We start from the raw sequence: 25,378 nt of genomic DNA on the forward strand, positions 1-25,378 counted from the left end.
TAGGGGTATCTGGCTGGTCATCAAAGTAGTCCGAGTAAACATGGTGACAAAAATGGTGACAGAACTATTCAAGTTAGAGAGCGGATAGTTTCGCATATTTTGTAATTAAAGGGAACTAACTCTAGAACTTCTTGGACAATCCAACTGGTTATCGAATTAAGCTGAGATATTTTGACCAACAGTGGCGAACATTTTGCAGTTTTTCTTTTCGATGATGGTTTATCAAACCACCCCTAGCCACCACTACTTGATCAACTTATTGCATTTCAAATTTTACACACACCCTTGGAAGTAAACAGGGCGTTTCTGGATTTCGTTTGATTTGAAAACGCTACTGAAAACTGCCCCGCATGAAAGGTGGAGAAGACTTACTAGATTAGAACATTTACCCCAATCGTCAGATTTTGATTGGATTGGCAGTCGAAAACTAAATGGATCTTTCTTCTTGAAACCATCAGTCTTACAAATTTTCTCAACAATGATTAACTTATTGTACGAAATATTGTTCAAATCTCTGACTTTATACAGACATTGATGATGATTGACATTGATTTCTGTATTTATTATATATCTTTGTCATCGTGCTGATTCTTGAGCTCATTGTCTCGTAAATGATTAGGAAGTTATGGTGATCACATCTCATTATTGTGTAAAATCATCTCCTTAAAGTCTGCAGTCAGATTATGCGCAAAGTAACTGTGAGTCATGCTCCATCAATATGAATAGAATGTGAAAATTAAATTAAAAGATTTCTGCCTGCCGGTCGCCAGACAATACTTGCTAAACACTTCTCAAGATTATTTTTTCTGTTCCTAGATGAAGACGTTTTGGTGCAATAATTTCTGACTGGTTTCATTAGAATATTTAAAGAATTATAAACATAACATTATTATGTTATTGAATGGAGTAGATATTTTCAGTCTGGTTTGTTTTCATGTAAAACATTCTTTGACAGACACTGAAACAGGTGAGCTTTTCTAGGTTATAAAATGCATAAAACTTTGTAAACAACATATACACCATTTTAAAAAAAGCTCAAAAAGAAAACTTGTAGCATTGAAGAAATAATTAAGATCTTGTAACTTTATTACAGGTTAACATTTTTTTTCTTCAATTATGTTAAGGTTTGTTTCATGGCTTCCGCCCTCGCACGATATGTTTCTTAATGTTGATTCAGTTAACTGCTTCTTGATATCTTAGCAGTTAACTGCTTATTACATCGGTGCAAGTATGTGCTTTATTAAGTGCTTCTTCATGTCAATGCAGTTAACCATATTTTAGCTTAATTTCTTTACTAATCTTGATAGGACTTGCTGCTGTTAGGTTTTCAAGACACTAAAGGTTATGCAACAGTAACTTTGGCTTTAACTCCTCAGATACAGTTGGACTAATTCAAATTATAACAAAAATAATAGCTTTTAAAATGTTCAAAATCCTTTCTTGTATACCGTGCATAAAATGTTAGCTACAGATGCCTATTTGACCTTGTTCTTTGTTCAACAGAAAAAAATCCAGCTTGTTTTCCATCATTAATATACTATTTATACTACAGTGAAACACCGCTCGCTCGAGGTCGCAAGGGGATGAGCAAAATGCTCGAGTTATCCATGGTTTCGAGCGACCAAAACATTGACCAACATACGAAGAAAATTGAAGTTTGGTTTACCAATTGTCATCGAGACCATTTGCAGAGGAAACGGTGATGTGTAATAACAATACACTCGTGACATTTTCAAAAAACGTATTACAAACGTTATTTATGATAGATAGTAAATGGCACATGTGAAGAAACAGCTAAGACATTTTTTATTTGAAATACTGTAATCGAATTCGCAATTTTCTTCTCCAAATTAAGATCTCATAATTATCGTCTCAATTTTATGTAAAGGCTTTATTTGCATGCAAACGACTGTTGATTAAAATATTAAGAACTCATAATTATCTTCTCGATCCCGCAGAAAAAAGTAATAATTAATAACAATTTTGATCAATAAAATGTTTCTTCCACCTTTCATCAATAATTTATCTCGTTATCAGATCAAATATACCGACAAACAAACATTTAAGATAGTCGGGGAATAGACCATGCAATTCTCACGGCGTGCGAAAATTTAAATTAACCGATACATTCTGACCGCCGAAGGTGTGAAAATTTTGACAACTTTGCTCGAGTTTGCCATAAGCAACAAAGAGTAAATTAATACACAGGGACCAGGTGACATGCTCGAGCGATCGAGTTATCGATGCTCGACCCAGCCATCGTAATTTTACATAGAAAATAGAAGGAAATCGGCCGGGACCACATGAATTGCTCGAGCGAGCCCGGGTGCTCGAGTATGACGTACCATTTGGGTCAAAAGTCAGAAATCGCTCGAGCGGTATCATAATACACGGTAAGCGTGTAAATTTACACGCTAACCGTGTAAATTTATACGTTGAGCGTGTTTTTTACTCGGTTAGCGTATAAAATACACGCTAAGCGCGTAAATTTACACGCTTACCGTGTAAATTTACACGCTCAACGTGTATTTTCGTTGACCCGATTCCTAATTTAGTATTCGAGCGAATAGACCAATCAAAATTTAGTTTAGAACTGCAAAAATGACCAGTAGTATGTCGTCTTCTGTATCCATATGAAATAAAATGCAGACAGCAGTAGTTTCTTAAACGAGTGTATATTATTAAATGGGAAATAATTTACAACTAAAAACAAATGGAGAATAATTTCATTGAAGAAATTGATAATATTTATTTCCGGTTAGCCAATGACCGGCTGCGCGAAGTCCCAGTTATGTATATGATGCGTACCTGTAACTAACAAACTTACACTGAAATGGATAATAATTTATAACTACAGCGGAATGGAGAATTATTTCATTGGCGAAATGGATAATATTTATTTCTGGGTAGCCAACGACTGGCTACGCGAAGTCCCGGTTATTTATTTGATGCGTAACTGTTACTAACAAACTTAAATAAAATTGGTAATAATTTATAACTACAACGAAATGGAGAATAATTTCATTGACGAAATGGATAATATTTATTTCTGGGTAGCCGACGACCGGCCGCGCGAACATCATGTAATATTTATCATGCGTACCTGTAACTAACAAAGTTATTACTGAAATGAATAGTAATTTATAACTAAAACGAAATAGAGAATAACATCATTCACGAAATGGATAATATTTATTTCTGTGTAGCCGGCAACCGGCCGCGCGAAGCCTAGAAAATGTATATTATGCGTTTAGTTGTTGTTGTTGTTTTTTCGAGTTAAATCATATTTTATTGCTTATTACTGTTTACATTTATACTAACAAACATTAAAAATGTACATGTACAGCCAAGAAAATAAACAAATAGGACGGGCCACAAGTACATGTAACTAACAAACTTATTACTAAAATGAATAATAAATACAACGAAATGGAGAATATTATTTCATAGCCGAAATGGCTAAAATTTGTATTACCTAAATGGAAAATAATTATATATGGAACATTTAAAGATCAATTATTTATACCAAAGTATTTGTCCAAAGAATTATAAAATACATTTTATAGCTCTTTGATTTGTCTTATTTCCTTGCTCGACCTCGCAGAACTTACAACCTGTCGCAATAAGCTTGCATGATACTTGAATATTAATTAAAAAGTTGAAAATGAAATATTCAATTAAGTCCAGCCTTTCATGTTGTATCCACTTATACTAAAGTAGTAATCATCTTAAAACTGTTATCATTTCTATTGATTCTTCGAATTGAAAGTTTTTATTTGAAAGTATGAAATGGCAGCGGAGAGTGAGAGAGAGAGAGAGAGAGAGAGAGAGAGAGTGTGTGTGTGTGTGTGTGTGTGTGTGTGTGTGTGGGGGGGGGGGGGGGGGGGGGGGGGCGTGTAGCAGCAGGAAGGGTGTTCTATACTTGAAATCTTGTTCTATTTTTTTGCGGAATTCATCTTTATCATAATTATTCTATTAAATTACGGATAATGACTTTGCGCACGATACAGTTTCAATATGAAAATGATCCAGCATGTAAATTAAAAAAATAGAAAATTATAGATTTATATTAGCAGGTAGGTCTAATACGTATCAGTTGTTCCAGATATTAGGTATTTCCCATCAGTAGTAGTTTAAGTCCTTGATTCATATCTAACGAATTTACATTTTTTGTTACAACACTTTCATCGTTTTAAAAATAAATGTCCATTAAATTTCAAAATATATTCTTACAGATTTTAGAATACTAGATATCCTGTGAAATTTTTATTTTCGTTTCACAAGACAGCTCCGCCACGTGATATATTAATCCGTGTTCGTTCATATATAGTGGCATTGATGACCGAAGGCATTGAATTGTATCATATCAAAGCCATCTTATATGCTTCAGTAAATTTTATGATCCGCTCTAATTAGGGAACCTCAAAAGGATCTTGATAACCTAGGTGACATATGTTTTATCATGTCATTTTGCATAATAGTTACGTAATGATTTCCGGTAGATCACTTAAAACAGCAACTTCAGTGACATGGAGCCGCTCGATTCCCCTACCCCTCCCCAATTATGTACATGTCATTAAAGTCGGAGAAAAATAAATACTATTATTATTTATATATATATTATTTGAAGTTGTAGAAAAAATAGATATATGATAACAAATGACATTTTAAAATGTAAAGTACAAGTTTTATATGTGTATGATGTGTGGAATTAGACTTGAAATGCTTGTTCTTTTCTGACGAAAATAAGTGTAAAACAGGCTTTTCAGGTAAGATATAATAAAAAATATACATGTCTTTAAACAAAGCATAATAGAGTAGAATAAATTACTTGACTGAAATCATCTTTATAGTGGCAAAACATTTCGTAATATAATGAAAATATTATGTATTTTACCTTAAAAGTAATAATTCAATCATAAACTTTATAAATATCTTCCTTTGTAACATGTATTTTGATTGGCTAATTTATTTAAAAGTGTAACTCAAGCGAGCGATACGCGCTAAGCGTATAAATTTGTACGCTAAGCGTATATTTTACCCGGTAAACGCGTAAAAATACACGGTGAGCGTGTACTTTTATAGATCTACCGATTGAAATACACGGTAAGCGTGTAAATTTAGACGGTAAGCGTGTAAATTTACACGCTAACCGTGTATTATGGTATCGCTCGAGCGATTTCAGACTTTTGACCCAAACGGTACGTCATACTCGAGTCATCGATGCTCGAGCGAGCGGTGTTTCACTGTATTTATCAGCAGTCATAATAATTATATTTCCATGCACCAGCATCAATTGAACAAACTATTTTAACTATGAAGTCAGTGTCAGAATTAAAAGATCTTGCTTCTGCAGTTTGTGGGATTATTATCCCCTTTCAGCTTTTCTGCTTGGATCTGCTTCTCTGACTCGATCAAATCAGTTATGAAACATTTTCCAGAATTAAAAGATGTTTCTTTAATATAATTATCTATAACGTAAACTTTCCAGAATAAGGAAGATGTTCCTTTTATATAATTTTCTTTAGCATTATCCATGACGTGTAAGCATTTAATAATTACATCTAACTAGATTAGAACTACAATCATTTTCCATCCATTTTTTTTACTTCAGTACAAGATTTACTACAAACTTAGGTAATAAATATAACAATAAACGTGCACGAAAACGGACAAAAGATCTAGATACCAATGATTGTGATAAATACTTCTCCAACACTGAAATACAATAAGAAAATGGGCAACAAAGAACCAAACAAAGAGGTTCAATATCTTTGATCCTTTCGACCAAACGTAACATGAAGCTAAAACTCGGGATAAGCATAAAACATTTATAGCCATGACAGAATATGCAATACTTGAATTATCTTGCCGTTTGACTTGATCATGTATGCACATCAATGGCTTCTGTGTATTGCTTGCAACAATGCAAGTCCAGAGTTCATTTGATTTTATGAACATAATTACATTTCGTACTAAGCAGACGACTGTTCACAATACATGTAATCATCTATACATTGAAGCAATTACCATTAAAGAATAAATGAAACATAATGGTCTACAGAAAAAGAAAGAAAAAAGCAGAACTTATAGCATTTACTAAATATCTTCAATGTTGATTGTCATCTATATGCTACAAAATATGTAATAGTTTGTCTCATTTACAGTGACGGCGGTGATCGAGTCTAGCCGATGGAAGCACTATGTCAGAAACTGCACAGACGAAAATTGAATGTCACGGGACGATTGTAATCATACGTTAAAAGAGCAGCATAATACGAGAAAAGCTTTCAATATAACGTTGGATTTCATACAGGCTTAAAGTTAAAGTTTATGATTTTTTTTGCAACTCCTATGACCACCTCGACGCAATTTGTAATCACAATTACACTGTCGTAACAACATCTCTGATATTTTCAGTCTAAGAGTGAAAACAGATGAGGGAGACATTAAGTCAATTGCTTGTATTAAAAGATAATTAATTCCAAATATCCAATTCATGTTTAGCTAAGAGCAGCGTCCGCTAGAACCGCAGTCTGTCAGGAAAGGGATTGCAACAGTCATATAAATGCCGGTCCGAATAACAGAATTCCTGTATCTTCCAGTTACACAATAACCACAATCGGGAGCTTGACACCTAAGATTTGTGACATACAGATGGACAAGAGAAAATCTATACATACATGATCCAGCGTTTTTATCTGTTTTTATCAAAACATATACCTCTATGCTGGATTTATGTTTTCTTGATCTTTTTCTTTCTGCTGCTTGATATATCATCACCTGGACACAAACTAGATAACTGCATTGAAATGAAGAAGCACTTATTCAGTTTTTGCAATTAGTTGAAGATATATGAAGTTTGCTAATTATTGTTTAATTTATAGTATCTATTCTTTCTCTGACAGCTGAATTTAAAGTCTATTAAATGCCTGCTTTCGTTTGCATTAAATTGCTATATATCTTGCTCTAGTTCATGCTGTATATAACGAACTTGTTTAGATACCTTCTGTAGAGGGTTATTCGTGAGGTATTCTAGTATATATATATTTGCTATTAGCTTTGAATGCTTAGTATAATTATCCTCTAAAGTTAAGAAAAGACCATTAGTGCCATGTGTGTTTTATTCATTAGCTCAAAAATTCGAGAAAATAACTCAGTAACTAGAATTTTCGAGTCAGCTTACTAGTTACTCAAAATTACCAAGTCAAAACTTCAAAATACGCGACTCGGAATTTTGGGTTTGTAACTCGAAACTTCAAGATGTGCAACAGCCTAAAATTAGAAATACTTAACTCGAAGAAATCTTATATAGTAACTGGAAATTTCGACTTAGTACCTCGAAATGAATAACATGCGCCTGGCACTAATGCTTTGTAAAACCTTTGACAGGTGGACAGACGTTTAAGTCATGTACTAAGTCGTAATTTTAAGTTAATAAATAAAACCCACCTGACACTAATGAATTTCCAGACTAAAATGCTTATCTGTTGACAGTCTTGTAATTATAATAATGAGATAAAACTTTGTGCTTTTGTTTTGCCTTCGAACTAATGAAAAATGAATTGCCATAAAAAATGTAATAATCGGACCATTTCAAATCTGATTTGAGTGCTAATCCGGAACTGTCTTCATCTTTGTTCATTATTTTCTAACCACCTCATAACTATCTTTTCTGCAGACATTTGGTAGGATTCTTATCTGTTTGTTATCATATACTTAAAGTGTATAATTAGGAAATATAATCATGTACTTAAAGTTCTTTTCTTAGACCCTTAATCCGAATTTGACACTTAGATATATGATATAGTATAAACATAATATTGTTTGTGTAGTACACTGAACCCGCTTACCCGCTTTCAATGAATGTCAAGGTCAGGAGGAGTCAAAAAGGTGTTAAAATATTTCGCATCCTTGTCTGGTCCAAACATTTTATTCTTATCTACGTAACGTGGATCGAAAGAATATTTCTGTTTCAGGCAGATTTATATATAACTATACATAAAAAAACTGCTTTAATTTGACTGGTCCTCAGAGTACAGATGTTTCGGCGGCTTCTCCAAGTACTGATGATTCCGTGAGTCTATCGAGTACTGTTGTTTCAGCGGGTCCATAGGGTACTGATGTTTCGTTGGTTCCATCGAGTACTGATCCACCGAGTACCGATGTTTCGTTGGATCCACTGAGTACTAATGATTCAGTGGGTCCACCGAGTACTGATGTTTCGGCGGATCCACCGAGTACTGATGTTTCGGCGAGTCATTAGAGTACTGATGTTTCAGTGGGTCCATAGAGTACCGATGATTCGTCGGGTCGATAGAGTACTGATGTTTCAGCGGGTCGATAGAGTACCGATGTTTCCCAATCCATAGAGCACTGATGTTTCGGCGAGTCATTAGAGTACTGATGTTTCGGTGGGTCGATAGAGTACTGATGATTCGGCTGCCCGATAGAGTACTGATGTTTCCCAGTCACAAAGTACTGATGTTTCCCAATCATAGAGCACTGTTGTTTCGGTGGTTCATAGAGTACAGTAACTGTTGTTTCGACAGGCCCTCAGAGTACTGATATTTCGGTGGTATTTTCAGGAAATAAGTATTGATGTTTCGACTTGTCCGCCTAGTTCCAGTGTGAAAAGCTGGGTAAACATGAATAGATCATAGGAACTCTGTTATTTTTGTCTATAGTTGGTTTGTAATGCTTCCTGAAATTACACACCATTCAATATGCTTAAAACCCGACGAAGCAAATATGCCATTATCTCACATTTACTATCAACTGACGTCTGTGTTTTATAAAATGAGCTGCAACTCCTTTTTTGTCCTGTCTGGATGGTGATCGATGTGGATTGATGGAAAGTGCATAAACAGAAATTGAATACGGCATACAGATTGTTCATATTAGGTGTAGCCATAAAATTCATTAAACTTCTTTGTCTAAAACAATTTCATCGGATATTGTAGAACGGACAGTCGTAAGTTTTATGTTAAAATGCTTGTCATCCTATTGCTCACCATAATATGTTTAAACTAGACTAACTTTTGTGAATTAGATATATTGTTTAAATCGTTAGCTGGGAAAAATTGTAAATGAAGAAATGCAAGTATTTAATGATTACAGTCAGGTATTTAGGCAGAAGCATGAAAAAGGGCAAATCTGTTATTGATTTATTATCGTCAACCTTAATCTTCATGATTAGTATGAAAATTTTCAACAACATAAAAAAAAAAACAAACTAAAAATCTGGAGCGGAAAGAATTGTCAGCGCAGAAATTACAAAATGTTCGATGACCACTGCCTGGTCTGTCGACGTACAGGCAAAATAGCATTTACCCGCTATTTTCATCTGATTGCAAGAAACCAAGCAAATATAGCATTTACTCTAAGTATATATAAGTGGGATTATAGTAATTTACTCTAAGTAAATACTCTAAGCCCTCCCTTAATTTTCGTCTGCATTATTATAAAATGTGTCATTGTTATTATTTCTCAGTGTCTTCTTGCCCTATTTGCTGATAGGAAGTCTGGCCATTGCATGCAGAATATTTAGAATAAAATACAATGTTCATGGTCTTGCGTTTGAACAATTCAGTGGAAGCTGGACACAGCGAACTTTTTCAAGCTTTAAATGAATCTGTAGTTGGTATTAAATTGTTACGTGAAATAAAATGCTCACGCTCAAATTAACGATCTTGGGCTGAGACAATTGTCTATACATTTTGGCAAGAAAAATGGGCAAGTCTCGAATTCTCGCGCAGTTACATTAAATATGTTTGAACTAGACAAAACAAACTTGCTATAGAAGAATTTACAAAACGTTGGATAACTAATGTCTAGTCTAATAAAATGGTTTACTCTTTTTTCCGTATTGAAAAATAAACCAACAAAAAAAAAAAACCCATCAGTATCAGACCTAATATAAATCGGACTATGAATATTACAAATTGTGTCAATACTAGTTATATTTCTGTTCTTGCCTAGAAAGAGATCAAAAGTTTAATCTTAATGTATAATGTGCCGACGGAAGTCAAATGACATTTGAGATAGTTTTCTCAAGTTTCCAACGGGAATAACTTCACTAACTACAGCTTTCCAGGATCTTGATCCCGGACAATTCCACTGAAAACTGGAGAAAGCGAACTTGATTAAGTCTTAAAGCGTTTTTCTGTAGTTGTGAAAGCATGCTATATCAAATGTCTAAAATCACAGAATATCTTACATATGGTCTCTTAATTTTGTCGTCTGCTTTCTGTATATGTTACTAATATTGAAAATGCTTCTCGTGCATTTGCATGAATTGAGTAATCTCTAGACTCTGCAAAATAGCTATTAAAGAATAGACGAAACATTACGGTCTAAAGATGGGAGCAAGAAAGCAGGTACATATAGCATTAACTTAATATCTTCATTCTAATTGTTGTCTGCAAATTATGAAATACGTAAATAGTGTCTTTTCTCTTTTCCAGTCTACGCGGTCATCGAAAGTCTAGCCTTTAGTTGTAAAGTGATGGTGGCAATATGTCGGTGGAAATTGAATGTTACGAAACGGTTGTTCACATCCATTTATAGAACAACCGAATGCGAGAAAAGCTTTCAATGTAAATTTTGAATCAAGTCATTTTCATTGATAATTCTTGGTGCAGTACCATGATGAGCTTGTTGCAAATTGTAGTCACAGGTACACTGTCGTAACAACCTCGTTGATATTTTCGGTTTTAGAATAAAAACAGCTATTTTTATATGTTTGCATTTTTACATGAAATATATAATTAAATATATCACAAATCAAATTCAGGATTAACTTAGGGCAGAGAACAGCTTCCATAAACACGAGTATCCTCTAAAACAGCAGTCTGTCTGTAAAGCGGTTGTAATAATTACACAAAACAGAATTCCGGTATTTTCACATTGAACAATATCCACAAATGGGAGATTTACACACAATATTTTGTAACATACAGATGGACACGAGAAAACCTTTATTTCCATGATTCAACGCTGTGATGGAGTTCTATCAATCTTGGAGTTTTTCTCTGCTTAATTTCGGATTGTGAGTCTGCTAAATATCGTTTAGTTTGTGGTGTCCAGTATGTTTTTCTGTAAGTATAGGTTAAAGCTGAATGTTTCAAGGCTTTTTAACACCTACCTCATTTGTTTTTAAATTATGTACCTTGCTCTATGTCTAGTTGCGTTGTATTCAATGTATTTTAGATACCATCTGTGGAGTGTTGTCCTTGATTCATTCTTGTTTAAATGTGCTGTTAGCTCTGAATGTGACATTCCACCATGTAAATTGTATCATAATCTTTACAACCAATAATTCATGATAAACTTAATATTACCTTACTAGGCCATTCCAGATCTGATTTCTGTGATATTTTGATTTATCTTTTAATCTTTGTCCCTCGAAAAATCACTTCTCATAACCAGTGTGCAATCACATAAGATACAGTATTAGTATGTTAATTGCACTTTACCTTTGTTATATACACAAGTTATGTAATCAGTTACAAAACCCTTAAAGTTCATGGTATTTATGGAATAGCATGTTGACCTTTTTATCTTATATCATTTAGTTGCATGAGAAGCATATTCAATAAAAATAGCGTATACAGAACTCAGACGACAAACTTTAAGAGGCCGTATTGAATGGCAGAATTGCTGTCTCAGCTCTAGATCGTTTGATAATATCGATTACTTTCACGAAACATCTTTAATAACAAATTCGAAAAACGCTTAAAGGCTTTCAATTGTTCGCACTGGAATTGTCCAGGCTTAAGATCCTGGAGAGTCGTACTTTGTAGAGGAGGTTTCCGTTATAAACTTGAGAAATCTTGCGCATTACATATTAAGACCAGACTTTCAATTTATTTTCTTTTAGAAAGGAACAGAGAGAAATGCTAATATATACAAGTGATGGTACAATTTTATAATACACTCATACTGATTTATGTAACTAAAAGACAGATACTGATGAGGCATTTCAATCAGAAGGGAAATAATGAGTAAATAAATTTCTTTCTTCCTTCGTTTTCACGGTTTTGTAATTTTTCGTTGGCAATTGTCTCTTTAATCTAGTTCGAACAAACTTAATGTAATTGCGCAAGAATTCGAAATTTACTCATTGTTCTTGCCAAGATATATAGACAATTACCTCAGCTTAAGATCTTAAATTTGAGCTTGAACATCTTATTTCACGAAACAATTTGATGCCAACTGCAGATCCATTTAAAGCATCAGAAAGTTCGCTGTGTTCAGCTTCTATTGAAATTGTTCAGACGCAAGTCCATGAACATTGTATTTTATTTACGAGACTTCTATAAGAACTGTCTGAGAAAGTGAACAAGCTTTATTGCACATTAAAGGGAATTCCTAGTTGTTGTTTTTTATTTCATATATGTTTTTTTTCAAATTCACATATCTGATAGGAAATTTTGTGAAGAAAACAATGAACAAATAAAAAAAAAAATGGGCCACCAAGCTTGTTTTTGTGTAAAAGGTTTTGAACATACCCACTGTTGCTGAAACTGCTAGCGATTTTTCAACATTTTCATAATTTTCTGCTTTTTTTTATAAATACCAACAAAAACATGAATCAAGACAGCACAATAATATGGCATGTCAAACGTTGCTAAATTATATATGTATGTTATTATTATTGTATGTTTGTTATTGTTATTCAATGTCGTGGCATTAATATTCTGAAATTTGCTATTGTTATTGTATATGTCGTTATTCTTATGGTATGTTCGATATTCTTATGGTAAAAGTCATTATTGTTATTCTATGTTTCGTTATTGTTATTGTATCTTTGATATTGTTATACAATGTCATGTCATTCATATTCTAAGTCTTACCATTGTTATTGTATATGTCGTTATTCTTATTGTATGTTCGATATTCTTATGGTAAAAGTCATTATTGTTATTCTATATTTCGTTATTCTTATGGTATCTTTGATATTGTTATTCAATGTTGTGTCATTCATATTCTAAGTGTTACCATTGTTATTCTATATGTCGTTGTTCTTATTGTATGTTCGATATTCTTATTGTAAAAGACGTTATTGTTGTTGTCTATTCATTAATGTTTTTGTAAGCTTGATATTCTTATTGTCGTCAGATATTGAACAACAATGATGACTTTTACCATAAGAATATCGAACTTACAATAAGAATAACGACATATACAATAACAATGGTAATACTTAGAATATGAATGACACGACATCGAATAACAATATCAAAGATACAATAAGAATAACGAAATATAGAATAACAATAATGACTTTTGCCATAAGAATATCGAACATACAATAAGAATAACGACATATAGAATAACAATGGTAACACTTAGAATATGAATGACACGACATTGAATAACAATATCAAAGATACAATAAGAATAATGAAATATAGAATAACAATAATGACTTTTAGAATATGAATGACAAGACATTGAATAACAAACATACAATAATAATAACATACATATATAATTTTATTAATTTAGCAACGTTTGACATGCCATACAATAAGGTTTATATATTTATTTCATATCATAGTCATATTTGTAATACAATATCATTACAATGATGGGTACAAATGAAAAACAAATCTTGTTTCATATTCACTTTTGTTAACTTTTTTTTGACCATGCTAAATTGTATGTTAAGACCGCTTGAATACAACACCTGATCAGACGAAAAAATGGCCTGAACTTGACCAAATTGATTATATCTGCTAGAAGTTAAAAAAAATCTTGATATTTCTATAATTGAATACTAAGTGATTTGAAAGGAGATATTGTCTTATCAATACAAAGTTAATTGTCTAACGTTATATTTACAAAACTGTCTTTGTACTAAAATGCGCTGTCAAAACACAGCCACAAATGGCAAGTTGCATGATACATGTCAGGCATGATACATGTCAATACAACATAAACCAGTATCAAAAATTGATTACTGATAAAACTTATTGAAAAATGTTATTTCAAACAAGATTCCTCATATTTAAGATTGTCTATCACATGCTTCAACAAAACGTTGACTTCACTTCTCAATCTAGGTAATAATAATGACATGTTTTATACTAATGCAGACGAACAGTCAGGGATAATATCAGTACACGGAGTACCCCTTGAAACATCAATACTTGCAAGGCCCACCGAAACATCAGTACTTGCAGGACCCACCGAAACATCAGTACTTGCAGGACCCACAGAAACATCAGTACTTGCAGGACCTACCGAAACATCAGTACTTGCAGGACCCACGGAAACATCAGTACTAGGAGGACCCATCGAAACATCAGTATGTGCAGGACCCACCGAAACATCAGTATTTGCAGGACCAACCAAAGCATCAGTTCTTGCAGGACCAACCGAAACATCAGTATTTGCAGGACCCAACGAAGCATCAGTACTAACAGGACCCACCGAAACAACAGTACTTGCAGGACCCACCGAAATGTCAGTACTTGCGGGACCAACCGATATATCGGTACAAGGAGGACTCACCGAAACATCAGTACTTGCAGGACCCACCAAAATTTGCGTACTTGGAGTACTCGTCGGAACATAAATAGAAGAAACAATAGTTCTCAAAGAATCCGCCAAAACATCAGTAGCCGAAACAGCAGTACCAAAATGATCAGCCGAAACATCAGTACTGAGTTAAAGAAGTTTTCATTTCTCATTTCATAATTATCTAAATGCCTGTTTCAGATGAAGATATTGTGTAAAAATACGGCTTGTAAATTCATCATCAAAACACCATCTGAACCATTATTACATTGACATTGCAGACACAGTCCAGGGAGTGTGATTATTTATTTTCTCCAAATTTGAAATAAAATCTGAAAGTGAGTGAAAATATATGAACCAAACAAAACTCAACGTACTGTGAAGTTTAAAATTGGGATGAGGATAAAAATGTTCTGGTCCACACAAGAATGTGGAATATATCTTAAGACTAGTTTGACTCCTCCTGACCATGACCTTGAAGGTAGGCAAACGGATTTGGTGTTATTCACATCAAAATGTTGTTAAGTAAATATAAAAATATTAGGTTTAGGTAAGTTGTTGTCTTAGATTTTTTACTTAAAATTGTCCCAAATTGCAAGTTTATTTCATTTTCACATTTTCAGTATTGAAGAGAATGACATTGATTCCATTGAATGTTTTTTTTTAAATATATAATCTGATAGAGTGGTACATGTTATTAAGAGGAATTGAAAGACCTGCATAATAATAAAATCATCTGCTCTTTTGTACTTCTTATCAATAATTTTAAGGCAATCAATTGAAAAGAACAAGAACTGTTTATTGAATATAGGTAAAAATGATCTTGATCTTCAAGATTGAACATAAAAGGTGCAATGAGTAGTAGTGAGTGTTATTTACTACCGATATCTACTTTTCTAACAAGGCTTTCACTGTTTGCCTTGTTCTCGGTGCTTCCGAGGGATCTACTTTCCAGATTATTTTTTTTAGTTCCTTCTAATATAGCCTCGTCTAATTTCTGATATATATGTTTCCGTAAGCATATTTATGTGCTTTAACGCTATGTCATTTTTAGTCCATTTGAAACATATTTTAACTACGATTGTCCTGTCAAAACGAATTATCTAGGCTAGACTGGAAGTAGACTACTAGTAGCTAAGGGTACTGCATACTATTTTTTTCTAGACATATTATGCATTTCCAGATAATAAAATCTTTTATTAACTCTGACAGTGTATTTAAACGAACATTTCAATCTTTGAAGAACATTTACAAAGATCTGGAGCATGACTAACCAAAAAACAAATTAAATAAGGAAATCTATAATACATCTTTTTGAGCTTCATTATTTTGTACCATTACTCCAGATCATAAATAGATATGCCGCAAGTCGCCTTTCTCAGAAAAAACAGACCAGTAACTTAAAAGGCAATATTTGCCACAAACTCTTGTAAATACCATCTTTAGAATGAAAAATGCTTAGTTAAGTATTCAAGTTAGTTATTCAAATTCTACCTCTATTGACATGAGAAGCTGCCAAGTGTTTTATTCTTTCACAATGTAAAACTACTTTTGTGTCAAGAAAAGAATTATATCTGATAGAAAACATGTGGAAACAGTGTCAACTAGTGTGTTATTTTCTATAGATCCTTCCTGTAACGAAATATTAAATGACAATTTTCAGGGAAGATTCCAAAGTCTGAACAGAGTTTATGAATTAGAAGATAAAATAGTGTCGAACAAATATACAAACACAAATATTACAGACAATCGTACAATCTTTATTAGTCTTTAACTTTCACTTAATAATTAAATAAAATTAAACCTTCCTACACTGTCAGAAATATTTCTAAAACAATATTCAATTTACAATTCTTTTTTTTTTTTTGGATTAGCAGTCGAAAACTAAATGTACCTTTCTACTTGACTCCATCAGTCTTACAAATTTTCTAAACAATAATTAATTTATTGAAGATTTTTTTCAGATCTCCGACTGTATACCGACATTTTTTTTTTTGTATTTTCTATATATCTTTATCATCTTGCTTATGTTATAGTTCATTCTTTCTCTAGGCTATGGTAAATGGTTATCACATCTCGTTATTGTGTAAACGCTGCAGCAAGACCGTGCGCTTCTGTCAGATTGCGTGCAAAGTAACTGTGAGTGTTCCATCAACATGAATAGAATTTGGAACTTAAATTCAGAAATCTCTGCCGATCGGTAAACACTTCTCCAGTTTATTTTTTCTGTTCCTAGATGAAAACGTTTTGTTGCAATAAATTCTGCCTGGTTTCATTAGAATATTTAGTTAAAGAATTAAAAACATAACATTATATGTAATTGAATGCAGTGGTAATTTTCAAGGCGGTGTGTTTTCATGTCAGTAATACATTCGGTTTGACAGACACTGAAACGGATGAGCTTTCCTAGGTTATAAAATGCATAAAACTTTGTAAATAATATATACACCATTTTGAAAAAAAGCACAAACAGAAAACTAGTTGAAAAAGATAAGATAATCTTTATTTATAGTCGGTTATAAATAACAGTTACAACATAAGCTAATGAGGTTGTATCCGACATATCCCGGAACATACAACAAGAGACCTAGAAGAATTTAAACAGCAAACTGATGTCTTTTATGTATCATTATTACAGGTTAACCTTTTTTTTTAGCAATAATGTTGAGTTTTATTTCACAGCTTCCACTCTTGTCCGAGATAATTTATCAGAGTGCTTAAATGTTTCTTGATGCTGATGCAATTAACTGCTTCTCGATTTCGATGCTGTTCACTGCTTCTCGATTTCGATGCTGTTCACTGCTTCTCGATTCGATGCAGTAAACTGTTTCTTGATGTCGATGCAGTGAACTGCTTCTCGTTTTCGATGCAATAAACTGCTTATTGCATCAATGCAGTTAACTGATTCTTGATGTCGATACAGTGAACTGCTTCTCGTTTTCGATGCAATAAACTGCTTATTGCATCAATGCAGTTAACTGATTCTTGATGTCGATGCAGTTAATTGCTTCTCGATTTCGATGCAGTTCACTGCTTCTCGATTTTGATGCAGTAAACTGCTTATTACGTCGATGCAGTTAACTGCTTCTTAATGTCGATGCAGTTTACTGCTTCTCGATTTCGTCGATGCAGTAAACTGCTTATTACATCGATGCAGTTATCTGCTTTTTTACGTCAATGCAGTTAACCACGTTTTACGCTGAAGCTTTCTATACTAATCTTGATAAGAACTGCTGTTGTTAAGTTTTCAAGATACCTACTTAATGTTATGCAACAGTAACATTGGCTTTAACTCCCCAGATAAAGGTGGGCTAATGTCAAATTATAAAAAGAAAAAATATAGCTTTTAATTTGTTCAAAATCCTATCTTGTATCCAGTGCATTAAAAGTTAGCTACAGACGCCTTTTTGACCTTGTTCTACCTAGTTTCCATCCGATTCTTTACTTCAGTGCAAGATTTAGTATAAACTAATATTATAGATATAACAATAAACGTGCGTGAATACGGACACAAGCTCTAGATACTAAGCATACTTAAAAATAGCATTTACTTTAGAGCCCTCCCTTAATTTCCGTCTGAATTATTATAAAATATGTCATCATTATTATTTCTCTGTGTTTCCTTGCTCTACATGGAGATAGGAAGTCTGGCCATTGCATGCAATTAAAGCTGTTTACTTTGTCAGAAGATTTAGAATAAAATACAATGTTCATGGTCTTGCATCTGAACAATTTCAATGGAAGCTGGACACATCGAGCTTTTTCAAGCTTTAAATGAATCTGTAGTTGGTATTAAATTGCTTCGAGAAATAAAATGCTCATGCTCAAATTAACGATTTGAGCTGGAGCTGAGACAATTGTCTATACATCTTGGCAAGAAAAATGGACAAGTCTCGAATTCTCGCGCAGTTACATTAAATATGTTTAAACTAGACTTAACAAACTCGAGAAAAGAAAACTGCCAAGGAACATTTTACGAAACGTTTGGATAAGTAATGTCTGGTATTAGAAAATGGTTTACTCATTTTTTCCGTATTGAAAAAAAAAACCAATACGTATCAGACCTAATATAAATCGCAATATTACAAATTGTGTCATTACTAATACTAGTTATCTTTCTGTTCCTGTCGAGAAGAAGAACAAAAGTCTAACCTTAATGTATAATGTGCCGACGGAAGTCAAATGACATTTGAGATAGTTTTCTCAAGTTTCCAACGGAAATCCCTTCACTAACTACAGCTCCCCAAGATCTTAATCCCGGATAATTCCAAAGCGAAAGCTTTCTGTATTTGTTGTGAATGCATGCGATACTAGTATCAAATGTCTAAAATCTTGAGCTGAGACAGCAAGTAATACATTACATACGGTCTCTTAATTTTGTATATGTTATTAATATTGAAAATGCTTCTCGTCTATTTGCATTAACTGAGTAATATCTAGAATACGCAAAATAGGTTGAAGCAATTGCTATTAAATAATAGACGAAACGGTATGAAGATTGGAGCAAGAAAGCAGGCACATATAGCATTAACTAAATATCTTCAATGTTAATTCCGTCTTTTAATTGTCGTCTGCATGTTATAAAATATGTAAATAGTGTCTAAGCGGTCATCGGAAGTCTAGCCTTTAATTGTAAAATGATAGTAGCATATGTCGGTGGAAATTGAATGTTACGAAACATCTATTAACAGAACAACCGAATACGAGAAAAGCTTTCAATGTAAATTTTGATTCAAGTCATTTTCATTGATGATTTTTTTCATTGATAACTCTTTGGCCAGTGCCATGATGAGCTCGGTGCAATTTGTAGTCACAGGTATACAGTCGTAACAACCACGCTGATATTTTCGGTTTTAGAATAAAAACAGCTATTTTTTATATGACAAACCGAAATATCAGTACTAGGAGGACTCGCCGACACATCAGTACTTGCAGGACCCACCAAAATGTCCGTACTTGGAGTACCCGACGAAACATTAGTAGAAGAAACATTAGTTCTCGGAGGATCCACCAAAACATAAGTAGCCGAAACAGCAGTACCAAAAGGATCAGCCGAAACATCAGTACTGAGTTGAAGCAGTTTTCATTTCTCATTTCACAATTATCTAAATGCCTGTTTCAGATGAAGATATTGTGTAAAATATGACTTGTAAATTCATCATCAAAACACCATTTGACCCCTTATTACATTTGCATTACAGACACAGTCCAGGGAGTGTGATTATTTGTATCTATTCACTCTAAAATTGAAATAAAATCAGAAAGTGAGTGAAAATATATGGACCAAACAAAACGTCCATTCGACTCAACGTTGCGTGAAATTTAAAATCGAGATGATGATAAAAATGTTCTGATCCACACAAGAATGTGCAATATCTTAAGACCCTTTCGACTCTTCCTGACCATGACCTTGAAGGGAGGCAATAGATTCGGTGTCATTTACATAGGCTAAAATATTTATGTGACCCTTGACATGTTTTGAAAATTTACTTTTCGGCTACTAAGTATATCAAAAGATTAACATTCAATTTCCTTTCATTCACTGCCCATCGTTCTAAGCAGGATAGGATAGGATGTTACAAGCAGACGACAATTAATTCAAGACTATGGACGCATGTCGTATTTGGACTCTTATCATTGCTGCCCCATCGTCATAGTTCATAATGTGTATCAGAATAATAACAAGTACACAGACAACAAAAAAGAGTTCCTAAATATCAGTAGATCCAACATCTTTGACAACTGTATTTTATTCAAGCGATTTGGTCGTGGGAAATGAGAATGGGAAACAATTTTATGTAATATTCAATTTCCTACGTGTGCTTCGGAATATATTTGCTTCTATAAGACCGGATTTGCGATTATCATCTAGACAGGAAAATTAAGAGAGATTTAGTACCTATAGAAAACTTTGTAATAAAGAAGCAGATTTAACATTGTCATTTTGAATTTTGTATTGCAAACAGACGGTGACGATGTAAGCTGACGTCCTTCATTTCTGACGCAGCGTTTAATGGTATCGCGCTGTCCGTCTGCCTGTCCGTTCATCCTTAGGCTCTCGATTCTGATCGTAGACGTACACATTTCTGCATCATTTCACTTGCATTTCTCTATTTATGTGTCACCACGACTGTTAAAATATTAATGTTACTTTTGTAATACCATAATGTTACTATATCAAAAATAGCAATTAAGTCTGAAATACATACATAGAAGTTGTTATTCCAGTTATAAAAGATTAATTTCACCCATGTAACATCATGATGTTACCTCCCGTAACTAGTATGACTGTCGAAAAATAAATATTTTTTTCTAGATATTTTTTCTAGTTAGAAATGTTACGTATGTCACATCATGATATTATACCCCTTAACTAGTTTAATTGTTGAAAAATAGATACAAGGAGTGTTCGATATGAATTGCTTATTGTCCTCTAGCTCGATATCCACGTGGGGCACGATAAAAACCAATACTACCTGTATAGGGTTATTCAATACCTACACAACGGTGTATAAATGTACATGTTAGACTAAGTGTAAGACATAAAATTTGCCATTTGAATACACGCAATCATTGACCACTGTAGTAATCAAAGTACTGAAAGTACAGAAAGGCTGGCTACCACAAAACACTGAATGGAAACTGTGCGGGAAAGATGTTTGCAAAATCTTAGATATTATGGGTTTTCCATATTAAACTAAGGCGAGCATAGGGTATTGTTGTGATCTTGATTAACTTGTGCATCCAAGTTAAAGTTCAATCGAGAAACCTAGTTTATCGGACGTAAACATGGGTCCAAGAGAGTAAACTATAGTTTAAGCCCGTTATACTGTGTGTTCGCTCGAAAATTTATGTTAGTATTCGATAATCATAGTTTTTCGACAAAGAATGCAATTGTTGGATAATCTGATTGCCAAGAACCATTGTATACGGACGTGAACCTATGTTTACGACCATGAACTTGGGTTTACGAGCGTGAACCATAGTTTATGAACGTGAACGTAGGTTTAAGTTCGAAAAAACCTGGTTCCTCGAACAAAACTATGATTTTTGGTCATTATCCTATGTTCACCAGCGTTAACCTATGTTTACGGTTGTAAACCCATGTTCACGGTCGTAAACCTAATTTCTCGATCGTTAACATATGTTCACGTTCGTAAGCTATGGTTTACACCCGAGAACCTTGGTTTACTCCCATGAACATAGGTTCACGCTCGTGAACTTAAAATAACGGCCGAAATTCAAAGTTCAATTGAAAGCCCTGGTTGAAACCTGGGTTCACGGGCGTGTTTTCGCCCGAAAATATGGGTAAGTATTAGAAAAACCTGGTTTTACGTTCGAAAACCCTTGTTTATCTGTAATTGTTAATTCTACATTTTTTTACCGTAAACCTGGGTTAACGTTATTATTGGACAATTGGCGTGCCATAACCGTTTATATATGTTTCTTACGAAGCGATAATAAACATTGAGGGACATAATATCAGATAAAACATAAAGGTAACAAACACAACATCTATATTTCGATATGCAATCCCCCACCCAACACACACATTATGTGTGAATGTATGAACATTGATCAAATGGGGCGATTTTCTTGTCGGTATGAGGGAAATTTTGGGCTCGAACCCCGCTATAAACCGGACTGTTAATGATTATTGTGTAGTCATGTTGTTTCCTTAATACGATGGTTAGGAAAATTGGCGTACCCGTAATAATGTATTTTTTTTGAAGAGTATTCAATTCCTACCATGAGACTACTTTAACTAATTTTTCAGGAGGGGGTAGGTTCAAACCCTACTAGGACCAAACTTTGTTCATTAGTTTTCTTTTTTCGAGTAAGATGAACTGTTGTTTTTTAAGACATATTATCATTGATTTGTCGTACAAAAGCGGAAATGTTTTATTTGATTAGCCATTTCTTAGTCATTTCTTGCTGTTTCAAATGAATTTGACCTGAAGGGTGAATGTTTTGACATCTTTGAAAAATACTTAATTACATTTGTAAAAGTTATAGGTAGGTTTTACTTCTGCCCTATGGTTCTTTATGAATGCATAGAGCAAGGTCATAATTTTCAAAAGTTGGAGCTTAATTTCTTTCCGATTAAATCCTTTAACTCGAGGCTCCCCAGAAAAATTGTTATCGCCAATTTTATTTTGTGTTTTATAATAGTTACGCAATATTTTGAGGTTTCATTTAGAAAAAATATTTGGTAAAATGAATTCTCTGTGATCGTTTTGCACAATGGCTATCACTTTGAAATTTGTCTCTGTTTCAGCTGGAGGAAAAAAAGACATAACTTATACAAAATTAAATAAAAAACGAACAAACAAACAAAAACGACACGATAAAAGTCATTTAAAGATGAATCAAAGTGCGAAATATGTTAACTTCAGAACTGTATAAAGTTAGTGCAATTGTTAAACATTACCAATAAGGGTCCACTATCTTAATATAACCTGAAAAAAGTTGAAAACGTGTGTTTAAACAAAACTCGCTACATCTACACCCCCACTCTTAAAGCAAATTGGTGACAAAGCGCTTTTTACATTATATCTTTCAGTATTCGTCAGAATGTTTAAAACGAATTTAGTATAAAAAAAATAGCCTAAAAACAGGTATAATGTGGTCATTTGTTTCTTATCACGTTACTGTTGGCAATCACGCAGCGGTTACGTCCCTTAATACCTATAGCAAATGATCTGAAAGAATAGTTTCTTAAAACTTAAGCCCTAAATATAAGATCTGACATAACTCATATCACTATAAGTTCATTTTAATTGATATTTCATATTTCTTATTTTCCACGTTATGTCAGGTCGTCGAATAATGCGCAGTATAATTCATATCGACGATTGTTTTTCGGAACCAGCGTTTGTTTACTTAGCTCCTTATAGACGGAGGTCATAATCTATAACGAAGCGGTCAACGTTGAGTTAGTTCCATTCATACGGACATTTCATTCATGGAGGCGAATTAATTTACCATCATTATGTAATATTTTCTAATGTTATCTTTCAAGTATTTACCGTTAGAAAAATAAAACATTATTATAACATATTTGCGCAAGTAGATCTATTGAAACAGGTAAGTTTAACAATATTTATACAACTCTTTGGCAAAACTGATTAACGTGGCGGACTATTTGAATTGCGCATGAAATTATATTTTGTGTTGTCAGTCTCAGCACCTGTTGAACTTTACAGAAACTCGATATATGGTTATAATAGTCTGGCGAATATCGCCAGCCTAAAAATGGTTGGTAGAAGCGTCGACAAGAAAGATGAAATACGGGCTTACATCAAAGCTCGCTCAAAACTTGGTTGTTCTTTGAAGCAGCTGATGACTGAACTTTCTACTGCTTATGGACCTTCTTGTGTGTCTTATGACACAGTTCGGCGGTGGAAAAAGAAATTTGAGTCTGGTGTAGAGTCCATCAAAAATGCACCGAAATCAGGTAGGCCAAAATCTGCATCTCGTAAAGAAATCGTTTCCAAAATAAAGGAAATCATTGAAGGAGATGCCAGATTTACAGTTCGTGATATTGCACGAAAGGTAGGCATATCACTATCAACGGTTCACCTTATTTTGAAGAAGCATTTGAAAGTCAGAAAGATTTCTGCTAGATGGGTGCCACATCTGTTGACTGATGAGCAAAAGAGGCAACGGGTTAAAGTGGCCAAAAAGCTGCTTCAAATGTTTCCAAAATATGACAAAAAGCAGTTTGCCAATGTCGTCACAGGTGATGAAACCTGGGTCCATTATTTTGAGCCCGTCAGAAAGGTTAGCAATAAGATCTGGGCCACTAAACACAGCAAACGCCCAATAATTGCCAAACGTTCTTTGAGTGCAAAGAAGGTTTTGTATGCAATCTTCTTCTCTGGTGAAGGAATCGCAATAAAAGTGCCGGTGAAAAAGGGCAAAAGCATCACCGGAAAGTACTACAAAGACGTAGTACTGAAGAAACTGAAAAAGTATTATCAGAAACGACGCCCTGCCACTGGTTTTAAACATGTCCGTCTTCTACATGACAATGCCCCCGCTCATACCTCCGCAATAGTTACGGCGTTTTTGAAGAAAGAAAGAGTAACTGTTTTGCCTCACCCCCCGTATTCCCCAGACCTTGCCCCATGTGATTTCTTTTTGTTTCCGAAATTGAAATCATTCCTTGCTGGGCGGAAATACCAGTCCCGACAGGCACTTGGATCTGCCATTCATCAGTACCTTATTACTGTGCCCAAATCAGCGTACCGTGACGCCTTCAAGAAGTGGATACATCGGCTGAAACTTTGCATTTCTAGCCACGGGGAGTACTTCGAGGGCATGAAATGAGCCCTTTTGGGCTAACTTGAAATTTGAAGTCTCCAGATAGAAATAAGCAATTCATTTCGAACATCCCTCGTATATCTTTTCTAGTTAAAAGCGCTAAATGTTACGTCTGTCACATCATGATGTTACACCACTAAAATCGCACAAATGACTAAAAACATATGTGTTTCTCCAGATATAAACGTGTAATGTCGGTTGCCCATGTAACCTCGTGATGCCATGACGCTAATTTTGCCTAAAGTAGATATACAGTCTTCCCAATAGTATAATAAAATTTTATTGATATTGCATACCCTTGAAAAATGTCAACATCGGCTATCGACATGGTTGACATATGTGTCCGGTTTACAAGTGATATTCCACCTACGTAGGAGATACTAAGTCGTACGTAAGACAAATTTAAATCCCTCTGCTGCCATACTATTCACCAATAGCTTAACCGTCCGCAAAATAAACTCTTGCAAGTCACCGCACTGATTCAAAAAAAACAGTTGGTTTTATTTTTGTGCCCATTAACAGGGGC

The sequence above is a fragment of the Mercenaria mercenaria genome, chromosome 2, assembly GCF_021730395.1.
Source record: "Mercenaria mercenaria strain notata chromosome 2, MADL_Memer_1, whole genome shotgun sequence".
Lineage (NCBI taxonomy): Eukaryota > Metazoa > Mollusca > Bivalvia > Venerida > Veneridae > Mercenaria > Mercenaria mercenaria.